Source organism: Aquarana catesbeiana, linkage group LG02 (genome assembly GCF_042186555.1).
Source record: "Aquarana catesbeiana isolate 2022-GZ linkage group LG02, ASM4218655v1, whole genome shotgun sequence".
NCBI lineage: Eukaryota > Metazoa > Chordata > Amphibia > Anura > Ranidae > Aquarana > Aquarana catesbeiana.
This window is the reverse complement of record NC_133325.1, coordinates 22,292,582-22,303,932: the sequence shown is the minus strand read 5'-3', so window position 1 is coordinate 22,303,932 and position 11,351 is coordinate 22,292,582. Positions and strand designations below refer to the sequence as shown.

The window sequence follows — 11,351 nt, the reverse complement described above, 5'->3', positions numbered from 1 at the left end:
AGCACCGATCAATGCAGCCTACCAGGGGGGATCCGATTGGGGCCGGGCGCCCTAGACAGCAGTGTGCCCTAGGCAGCTGCCTAGTTTACCTAGTGGTAGCAACGGGCCTGCTAGGGATAGAGGCGTGTACCATCATCCTTTGTATTAGGATATTTGAAAGGGGGTTGCCAGGGGCTGCTCCAAACTTGCCCGCGGCACTGTGAAAGTTGAGGACTATCTTGGTACCCAAGGATTAGGCCAAAGTAAGTATAAAATGTCAATTTATTAAGAAGGTAAACATAATTAAAACATTTTTTTACAGCAGGACATAAACAGGTGTTGCAAAAATGTATATAAATGATTCACAAAGAACAGGTAAACCTCACAGGTATTGTGAGGAATTGAGATGTATGTCCTGATGTAGTCCTCTGCATGTTTCGTGGCTTTGGCCTCTTCTTCAGGAGGAGTCATCCATAAACATCTACAAAAGTAAATACAAATTTCATAGGTCAAAAATGTGTTTGAACAAGATTTTATGCAATAAACTTAATAATGTTGGAGATTTATATAATCATGCATGGCTTACAAATGAAGGCCCAATGGAGCACCAGACAACACAAAATAGAGGCACCCAATGCAGGTGAATCCCCCCACGGCGGACACGGGAGGCACTTGATGGTGCAGTAACTATAATCGAAAAAATACAATGTTCTAGCAGTGGGTATAACTGGTGGTCTGTGGACAAGAACAAACATCAAGAAACAACAGAAGAGGAAAAGGGGGGGGGGGGGGAGGGAAGAAGTGGGGGAAGAGAGAGAGGGGGAGATGAAAAAGGGGTGGGGGGGTGGACAGTGGGCTGCGGACACCGGGGGGTGGGGGGAGAGAAGGAAAGAAAAAGAGGAGGAAGGCTGAATGGGAGAGGGGAGGAGAGGAAAGGGAAAAAGAGGGGAGAAGGAGAGAGAGGGGAAAAGAAAAAGGGGGGGGTGTGAGAAGGAAAGAAAAAGGAGGAAGGCTGAATGGGAGGGGGGAGGAGAGGGGAAAATAAAGGGTGGGGGGGAGAGAAAGGGGAAGGGAAGAAGAGATGAACAGAAAAGGATAAATAAAAGAGAAGAAAAAGAAAGAACCACAAAATAAATATATAAATACGCATATAGGAAAAAGACATACATCTGTCCACCCATCAGATAACCAAACCCACCTAATTAATCACATACATGAACGTGGAACACACGGGGGATCCGAGGCAAAAAAACAGAAGCAAAGGTGTCCAAGGACACAGGGTAAGCTTAATTGCATAGGGAGATAATGTTCAAGGGTCAGTCACAACCAGTGAAAGATCCCCTGCAACCAAAGAGGATGAAAAAGTTGTGCATTGAGAATATATACAAATATGGACCGTAGGGCCATGGCATGCTGAGTGCCAAGCCAGTAGAACCCTGCCGTATATATATATATATATACATATATATATATACATATATATATATATATATATATATATATATATATATATATATATATATATATATATATATATATATATATATATATATACCAGCAAGTGCCGCTGGCAGTCTCCCACAAAGATGAAACAGTGCAGGTCTGTATAGAGATAGATAAGCCTTACCTTAATATGCTCCTGGTTGCCACCCGGGGGCAAGTGAAAATAGTTATCTCCCCCTCTAATAATGCAGGCCACCTATTCCTCCCTGTGACATCCAGCCAGGCTGTGCCAACCATCATGTGCCATGCAGCTTGTGGCCCCCCTGTGACACCCAGCCAGTGTAGCCTGTGGTTCCCCTGTGACATGCAGCCAGTGCCAACCATCGTGTGCCCCTGGTGACATTCAGCCAGTGCAGCCTGTGACATCCAGCCAGACTGTGGCAACCATTGTGTACCCCCTGTGACATGCAGCTTCCCCTGTGAAATCCAGACTGCCCCCCCAGTGACATCCAGACTGCCCCCCCCCCCCCCCCCCGTGACATCCAGACTGCCCCCCTGTGAAATCCAGACTGCCCCCCTGTGAAATCCAGACTGCCCCCGTGACATCCAGACTGCCCCCCTGTGACATCCAGACTGTGCCCCCTTGTGACATCCAGACTGTGCCCCCCCCGTGACATCCAGACTGTGCCCACCCCCTGTGATATCCAGATTGCCCCCATGACATCCAGACTGCCCCCCGTGACATCCAGACTGCCCCCCCTTTGACATCCAGACTGTGCCCCCCCTGTGATATCGAGACTGCCCCCCTGTGACATCCAGACTGGCCTCCCCCCGTGACATCCAGACTGTGCCCCCCCTGTAATATCCAGACTGCGCCCCCTGTGACATCCAGACTGCCCCCCTGTGACATCCAGACTGCCTTCCTGTGACATCCAGACAGCCCCCCCCCGTGACATCCAGACAGCCCCCCCATGACATCCAGACTGCCCCCCCCGTGACATCCAGACTGTGCCCCCCCGTGATATCCAAACTGCCCCCCCCAGTGACATCCAGACTGCCCCCCCACTGTGACATCCAGACTATGCCCCCCCTGTGACATCCAGACTTGCCCCCCCCGCCCCGTGACATCCAGATGTAGACAGGTGTCTCGCAGTGTCTTCATGATGCAGCCGATCATTCGGCGTGTGAGGGGTTAATGTAACTCAGCTCCGTTTGTCTTGTCTGAAATCTGCACATGCGCAGTAGTAGCAGAGGATACCTTATTTCATGGGATGCCGATCACAGACAGGTCCTCAGTCCTAGAACCGGTACAGACAGGTCCTCTTTATACAGTCCTCAGTCCTAGAACCGGTACAGACAGGTCCTCTTTATACAGTCCTCCGTCCTAGAACCTGTACAGACAGGTCCTCTTTATACAGTCCTCCGTCCTAGAACCTGTACAGACAGGTCCTCTGTATACAGTCCCAGTCCTAGAACCAGTATAGACAGGTCCTCTTTATACAGTCCTCAGTCAGGGTTGTCCCGATACTAGTATCGGTATCGGCACCGATACCGAGCATTTGCTCGAGTACTTGTACTCGGGCAAATGCTCCCGATGCTTCCCCCGATACCTGTAAAGTCAGCAGTGATCAGCGCGTGGGGGAGTTACAAGCTTCTCCCCCAGCGGCTTTCAGCTGCTTTAGTGAAATCTATACAGCGGTGATCGGTGCTTGTAACTCCCCCACACACGATCACTGTTGACTGTCACTGCATCCTCCATGCCCCCTCCGTTCCGTTGTCCCTCTCCGTTCCCTTGTCCCCCCTCTGTTCCGCTGTCCCCCTCCGTTCTGCTGTCCCTCTCCGTTCCGTTCCGCTGTCCCTCTCCGTTCTGTTCCTCTGTCCCCCTCCATTCCGCTGTCCCTCTCCGTTCCGCTGTCCCTCTCCGTTCCGTTCCGCTGTCCCCCTCCGTTCCACTGTCCCTCTCTGTTCCATTCGGCTGTCCCCCTCCGTTCCGCTGTCCCTCTCCGTTCCGTCCTGCTGTCCCTCTCCGTTCCGCTGTCCCTCTCCTATCCGTTCCGCTGTCCCCCTCCGTTCCGCTGTCCCCCTCCCTTCCGCTGTCCCTCTCCGTTCCGTTCCGCTGTCCCCCTCCGTTCCGCTGTCCCCCTCCGTTCCGCTGTCCCTCTCCGTTCCGTTCCGCTGTCCCCCTCCGTTACGCTGTCCCCCTCCGTTACGCTGTCCCCCTCCGTTACGCTGTCCCCCTCCGTTACGCTGTCCCCCTCCGTTGTGCTGTCCCTCTCCATGTCCTCCTCCTCCTTCATTTGTGTATGGAGAGAGTCAGCTGACTTTCTCCATTCACATAACTGAAACATTGTAACCTCCTGTGATTACAATGTCTCAGTTTATGAATGGAGAGGAGCCGCTGTCTTCTCTCCATTCAATCTCAGTGCAGCTAAGGCTGCAGAGAAAGGGACTGGGGAATCTCTATCCTCTGTCTCTTTCTCTGTCTCAAGGGGGAGATATCAGGGGCCTGTTAAGACCCCTGATATCTCACCAAAGCCCCCCAATATGGCTGATTAAAAAAAAACACAAAGTATTGCAATAAATAATAAAAATAAATTATTGTAAAAAAATAATAAAAATTTAAATTAAAAAAACACACAGACAGCGTCCACCCCCTCCCCCCCTAAAAAAAAAAAAAAGAAAAAAAAGAAAGCATTGTAAAAAAAAAAAATTGTAAAAAAAAAAAAAGCACTGCCACATGACATTAAAAATAAAAGTAAAGTAATCGGTATCGGCGAGTACTTGAAAAAAGTATCGGTACTTGTACTCGGTCTTAAAAAAGTGGTATCGGGACAACCCTATCCTCAGTCTAGTCCTAGAACCGGTAAAGACAGGTCCTCTTTATACAGTCCTCAGTCCTAGAACCGGTACAGACAGGTCCTATTTATACAGTCCTCAGTCCTAGTCCTAGAACCGGTCAGACACAGACAGGTCCTCTTTATTTAGTCCTCAGTCCTAGAACCAGTACAGACAGGTCCTCTTTTTACAGTCCTCAGTTCTAGAACTGGTACAGACAGGTCCTCTTTATACAGTGCTCAGTCCTAGAACCGGTACAGATAGGTCCTCTTTATACAGTCCTAGTCCTAGAACCGGTTCAGACACAGACAGGTCCTCTTTATACAGTCCTAGAACTGTTACAGACAGGTCCTCTTTATACAGTTCTAGAACCGGTACAGACAGGTCCTCTTTATACAGTCTTCAGTCCTAGAACCGGTACAGACAGGTCCTCTTTATACAGTCCTCAGTCCTAGTCCTAGAACCGGTTCAGACACAGACAGGTCCTCTTTATACAGTCCTAGTCCTAGAACCAGGACAGACACGGACAGGTCCTCTTTATACAGTCCTCAGTCCTAGAACCGGTACAGAAACAGACAGGTCCTCTTACAGGTAAAAATAAATTTGGTAAAAAAATGAAATTTTCTTTGTTTCTGTTATAAAATTTAGCAAATTAGTAATTTTTCTTCGTAAATTTTGGCCAAAATTTATACTGCTACATTTCTTTGGTAAAAATAAGTACAACTTGGTGTATATTATTTGGTCTTTGTGAAAGTTATAGAGTCCAAAAGCTATGGTGCCAATCTCTGAAAATTGGCCACACCTGAAGTACTGACGGCCTATCTAATTTCTTGAGACCCTAACATGCCAGAAAAGTACCCCCCAAATGACCCCTTTTTGGAAAGAAGACATTCCAAGGTATTTAGAAAGATGCATTTTTTGAAGTTGTCATTTTTTCCCACAATTCTTTGCAAAATCAAGATTTTTTTTTTCTTTTTTCACAAAATTGTCATAGTAGCAGGTTATTTCTCACACACAGTATATGCATACCACAAATCACTCCCCGAAACACATTCTGCTATTACTCCGGCGATACCACATGTGTGAGACTTTTACACAGCGTGGCCACATACAGAGGCCCAACATGCAGGGAGCACCTTCAGGCGTTCTGGAGCACCCAGGCCAATTCTGACATTTCTCTCCTACATGTAAAAATCACCATTTATTTGCTAGAAAATTACATAGAACCCCAAAACATTATATATGTTTTTTTAGCAAAGACCCTAGAGAATACAATGGCGGTGGTTGCAACTTTTTATCTCGCACGGTATTTGTGCAGCAATTTTTCTCTTTAAAAAAAACAAAACAGTAAAGTTAGCCCAATGTTTTTGCACAATGTGAAAGATGAAGTTACGCCGAGTAAATAGATACCCAACATGTCACCCTTCAAAATTTCACGCGCTTGTGGAATGGCGCCAAACTTCGCTACTTAAAAATCTCCATAGGTGACGCTTTAAAATGTTTTACTGGTTACATGTTTTGAGTTACAGAGGAGGTCTAGGGCCAGAATTATTGCTCTCGCTCTAACGTTCGCAGTGATACCTCACATGTGTGGTTTGAACACCGTTTTCATATGTGGGCGGGACTTACGTATGCGTTCGCTTCTGCATGCGAGCACACGGGGAAATTTTTTTTTTTTTTATTATTCATTTTACTTTATTTTTTTTAGTTTGACACTTTTTTCCCAAAAATAAATTTTTTGATCACTTTTATTCCTATTACAAGGAATGTAAACATCCCTTGTAATAGGAATATGGCATGACAGGTCCTCTTTACAGTGAGACATGGGGTCAATAAGACCCCAGATCTCACCTCTAGGCTGGGAAGCCTGAAATAAAAAAAATAAAGAAACGATCCTGGCTTCGATCGTAGCGTTGAGTCGGTAGAAGCACCGGAGGGAGGGAGGGGACGTCCCCTCTCGCCTCCTGTAAGAACGATCAAGCAGCAGAATAGCCGCTATGATCATTCTTATGGTGTAGGGAATCGCCGGCTGAAAAAGCTGATATTTGACTGATACATGTAGCTGCACCCATCATTCAGATATCCCCGCACAAATTCAAGGACGTCATATGATTTTTTACCACAAAGTTGTCCATTTATACAACATTTCTAACACATAGCATGTACATACCAAAAATGACACCCCAAAATAGATTCTCCTATTCCTCCTGAGTACGGCAATACCACATGTGAGACTTCCACAGCCTGGCCACATACAGAGGCCGAGTACAGCTGAGTATGGCTGAGCATGGAAGAGTATTGCTGGGTACGGCTGGGTATCTGCGAGTATGGCTGGGTATTGCAGAGTATGGCTGGGTATTGCAGAGTATCACCGAGTATTGCAGAGTATGGCTGGGTATCACCAAGAATGGCTGGCTATGGCAGGGTATGGCAGTGTATTGCAGAGTATGGCAGGGTATTTCAGAGTATGGCAGGGTATTACAGAGTATGGCAGGGTACTGCAGAGTATTGCAGGGTATGGCAGGATATTGCAGAGTATTGGCAGGGTATTGCAGAGTATGGCTGAGTATTGCAGAGTATTGGCAGGGTATGGCTGAGTATTGCAGAGTATTGGCAGGGTATGGCAGAGTATTGCAGAGTATTGGCAAAGTATTGGCAGAGTATGGCAGGGTATTGCAGAGTATGGCAGGGTATTGCAGAGTATTGCAGAGTATGGCAGGGTATTGCAGAGTATGGCTGGGTACTGCAGAGTATTGCAGGGTATGGCAGAATATTGCAGAGTATTGGCAGGGTATTGCAGAGTATGGCTGAGTATTGCAGAGTATTGGCAGGGTATGGCAGAGTATGGCAGAGTATTGCAGAGTATTGGCAGGGTATGGCAGAGTATTGGCAAAGTATTGGCAGAGTATGGCAGGGTATTGCAGAGTATGGAGGGATGGCTGAGCATGGATGGATGGATTCATGGATGTGACTGCAATTGTCACTGAGCAGCGCTGTGGGCACTACAGATCCAGCCCACAGCGCTGCTGCCACCGATCCCTCCCCTCCACTGTACAGTTTGGTACACATAGGGGAGAGAGGAACCGGCATCATGACATGACGCTGGTTTGTTTACAAGTGACCGCTCCGTCATTTAATGGAGCAATCATGTGGTAAACGGCCGCGATCACTCTGGACCCAGGGGATGTTCTCGGGTGTGGCCAGGCGGATGTTCTCGGGTGCGCGCCCCAGGGGGCGCGCGAGAGCGGGATTCTGGGAGGACGTCACTGTACACCCTTCCAGAGTTATGCAACTGCCCTGTAGCCGTCATTCGGCTATGGGCCGGTTGTTAAGTAGTTAATATATGTATTATAAATGTGTTTTTTATTCTAGATAATGAGACCCTTTTTCTTTTCTTGCAATCAATGACCCCCAAATGTGTCCTGAAGAAGTTCAACAAGGAAACGCGTTGACGCATTAGGGCTCATGTCATATATTTTTATGTATATGATTTTCTGATGTTTTTTTCTTGTTCCCTTTTCTCTGTACCATATGTATTGTCGTACATATGTTTCAATAAATGTTAGTATTTTTTTGTACCCTTTTGTTTGCTGTGCCTAAAAAGTCCGACCTGGGGTTACCTTTTGGGAAACCCTCATTTTTTGTATTCCTTGATGTCATTAACCCCTCAGGGTTGTCCATGGTTTTTAAAGCATAAATAAAATAATATATAGTACAGATATAATCATAAAAGATTAATATATTTATAATAATAATAATACATTGAATGCAAACAAATCAATGGACATGATTAATACAATTCTTACAAAGAAATACATAAATCAATACATTTACAAATCAAAAATACATAAATCACATGATACAGATACAGACAAGGGAGAATAGTGTTATTAAAGTTCATAATTAAAACAAGCTTAGCTAGGCACCCTTCATTTAAAACCCAACGTGTTTCTTGGCTTCCTGCCAGTCATCAGGGGTAAGATGCACAAATTTACTGGAAAATCAAATAAAGTAACTATTAGTGTCTATAATCTTCTAATAGAGAGGACCCGTAAATTATGCCCAATTCCAGCAATAGGATTACATGGTTGTCTGGTCTGGAACAAACTGTCTCACCCGGGGTTGAGGCAGGGTAAATCGGAGAGAGGGCCAGTGGAAACTGCTACTCACACCACCCATCCAATAAGTGTTGTGTGTCCAAATTTTGACCAAATCTGTGAAAAAAATGTTAAATAAAAAACTGTGAATATCAAAAACAAATGTGACTGCAAATTCAAAAAGTGTATGTGTTTCACAAATGGGGGTTATATAAATATAAATAGAGTGTCTAGTAGGGGTGCGCATCTTCACTGGTCAACATATCGAATTGATTCTGCGATGCATCACGATTACCGACGGGCTGCCAATTCCACTTGGGCCGCCTAGGCGGCCCTTCCACCCTGCAATCTTCTGGGACACATCACAGTTCCCAAAAGATTGCCCGGCTATGCAGGACAGCGCAGTGAGACATGCACACCCGGCTGTGAAGCTGCAAGCTGTCACAGCCGGATGCCCACAATAGTATTGCCAGCGCTGTGGACAGGCGGGGGATAGAATGGAGGGTTTGGGTGGCCACGTCGCTGGATTGTGGGACAGGTGAGTGTCTGTTTATTAAAGGTCAGAAGATACGCTTTTTTTATAACTGCTGACTTTTAATAAACAAAAAATTGACTGGAACTCCACTTTGAATTAAAAATAACCCCACTCCCTTAAAAAGTGCACTAATCTGATGCACTACAGGGTACAAGCATTCACACACACGGCTGCTGGGAGGTCAGGAGGGATTACAATCCACAGCTGACAAACAGCCCTGTGAAGTTCCCTGTACTGTCTCTGTGCTGACCCATGCAGGCGCTATGGGGCCCGTAGCCAAGTGGGGCCCAGTGAGGATGAGAGCACCGCCGGCACAGTCTCCCAGCCAGGGGAAGAGAGAGGAGAGGAAGAGGCAAGCTGTGACCTGTGCCCAATGCAGCGTGACCTGTGCCCAATACAGCATTGCCTGTGCCCCATACAGCCTCACCTGTGCAGAGGAAGAGGCAAGCCACCCGGATCAGCAGAGAGCTGAATTGCCCGATGTAAGAGCTTTCATTAGAACTTCCAGTGTTCCCGGGGCTCACGTCACATAGCTCCACCTCTTGGCCCGGTGCCTTTGATAGACAGAACGCCAATCCAATGCGGGACATGTGACGTCATCAAAGGCGTCAGGCCAAGAGGTGGGGCTATATGACGATGAGCCCCGGGAAGACAGGAAATTCAAATGAAAGCTATTACAGCGGGCAATCCCGCTCTCTGCTGATCCGGGTGGCTTGCCTCTTCCTCTGCATAGGTGAGGCTGTATGGGGCACAGGCAGACCAGGCTGTATTGGGCACAGGTCACGCTGTATTGGGCACAGGCAATGCTGTATTGGGCACAGGTCACGCTGCATTGGGCACAGGTCACGCTGTATGGGGCACAGGCAATGCTGTATTGGGCAAAGGTCACGCTGTATTGGGCACAGGCAATGCTGTATGGGGCACAGGTCACGCTGCATTGGGCACAGGTCACGCTGCATTGGGCACAGGTCACGCTGTATGGGGCACAGGTCATGCTGTATGGGGCACAGGTCATGCTGCATTGGGCACAGGTCACGATGCATTGGGCACAGGTCATGCTACATTGGGCACAGGTCATGCTGTATGGGGCACAGGTCACGCTGTATGGGGCACAGGTCACGCTGCATTGGGCACAGGTCACGCTGTATGGGGCACAGGTCACGCTGTATGGGGCACAGGTCACGCTGTATGGGGCACAGGTCACGCTGTATGGGGCACAGGTCACGCTGCATTGGGCACAGGTCACGCTGTATGGGGCACAGGTCATGCTGCATTGGGCACAGGTCACGCTGTATGGGGCACAGGTCACGCTGTATGGGGCACAGGTCACGCTGCATTGGGCACAGGTCACGCTGCATTGGGCACAGGTCACGCTGCATTGGGCACAGGTCACGCTGTATGGGACACAGGTCACGTTGTATGGGGCACAGGTCACGCTGCATTGGGCACAGGTCACGCTGTATGGGACACAGGTCACGCTGTATGGGGCACAGGTCATGTTGCATTGGGCACAGGTCATGCTGTATGGGGCACAGGTCACGCTGCATTGTGCACAGGTCACGCTGCATTGGGCACAGGTCACGCTGCATTGACACTAGGGCAGCTGTGGGGGGGGGGGTTGTTTGCAGGGGGCCCCAACAACATTTTGCTATGGGGCCCTGCTATTTCTAGTTACGCCCCTGGAAATCGCTATCAGAAGGGGACTGACAAGTGTGACAGAATTGGCAAAGTGACAGGTCCTCTTTACAGGACCACCAGCAGATTAGATCCTCCAATCCCTCCTCTGCCCTATACAGATCATAATGCTTGACTAGCTTTAGTAGCTAAGGAATCATAATGCAGAACCCGGAAGTACTAAAATCCTTATTGCATCCGGGTGCATTCATGGCAGAGGAGATCAGAAAACTTCCTCCTGCTTGGCATCCTTAAACTAACAAGAGAGAGCTCAGGAAACACCATGGATGGCACTGGGGGGGGGGGGGGGGGATAGGCAATTAAATGCACCGTACAAGGGACCTAGTGGCTCTACCGCCCCCTGGATCACTATTACATGACAGCCAAGATTTGACTGAAGGAAACAACCCCCAAGCTCACAACTACTGCTTATCATCTTGACCATCAGGATGTTTATAAACCTACCTTGGTAGACAAAAAACAGGGGTAGAAGGCAAAAAGAATTCTTCAGTAAGGAACCAGCATGTTTAGCAAAAATATAAATGTTTATTATAGAAAAAATAATACCACATATACACCAGAAGGTGTCAAAAAATTGACAATAAGTGAACCAATAACCACCACTACCAATTAAAATAGACAACGTTGTCTAAAAACAAAGAACAACATACAGATGGCCACCACAACACATACAGACACATATAATTGGCCAGCTGGACTTAACAAGTCTCATGTATAGTATATCTAGCTGAAAAATGAAAAGCCAATGGGTGACGGTATGCAGCCTT

General features: G+C 47.5%; 1 long non-coding RNA gene across 13 annotated transcripts in view; it reads right to left on the bottom strand.

Moving 5' to 3' along the window:
* Positions 1-243: 243 nt before the first annotated feature.
* The window catches only part of LOC141126696 (uncharacterized), an 885,136-nt gene continuing 874,028 nt past the window's right edge, over positions 244-11,351 (bottom strand). For 11 of the 13 annotated variants that reach the window (XR_012241431.1, XR_012241435.1, XR_012241437.1 and 8 more), the window contains one exon: positions 7,979-8,471. This is a non-coding gene — a long non-coding RNA (uncharacterized lncRNA). Of the gene's footprint in view, positions 461-7,978; positions 8,472-11,351 lie in introns of those variants that run through there. The other 2 variants (XR_012241426.1, XR_012241427.1) reach the window with 2 other exon arrangements.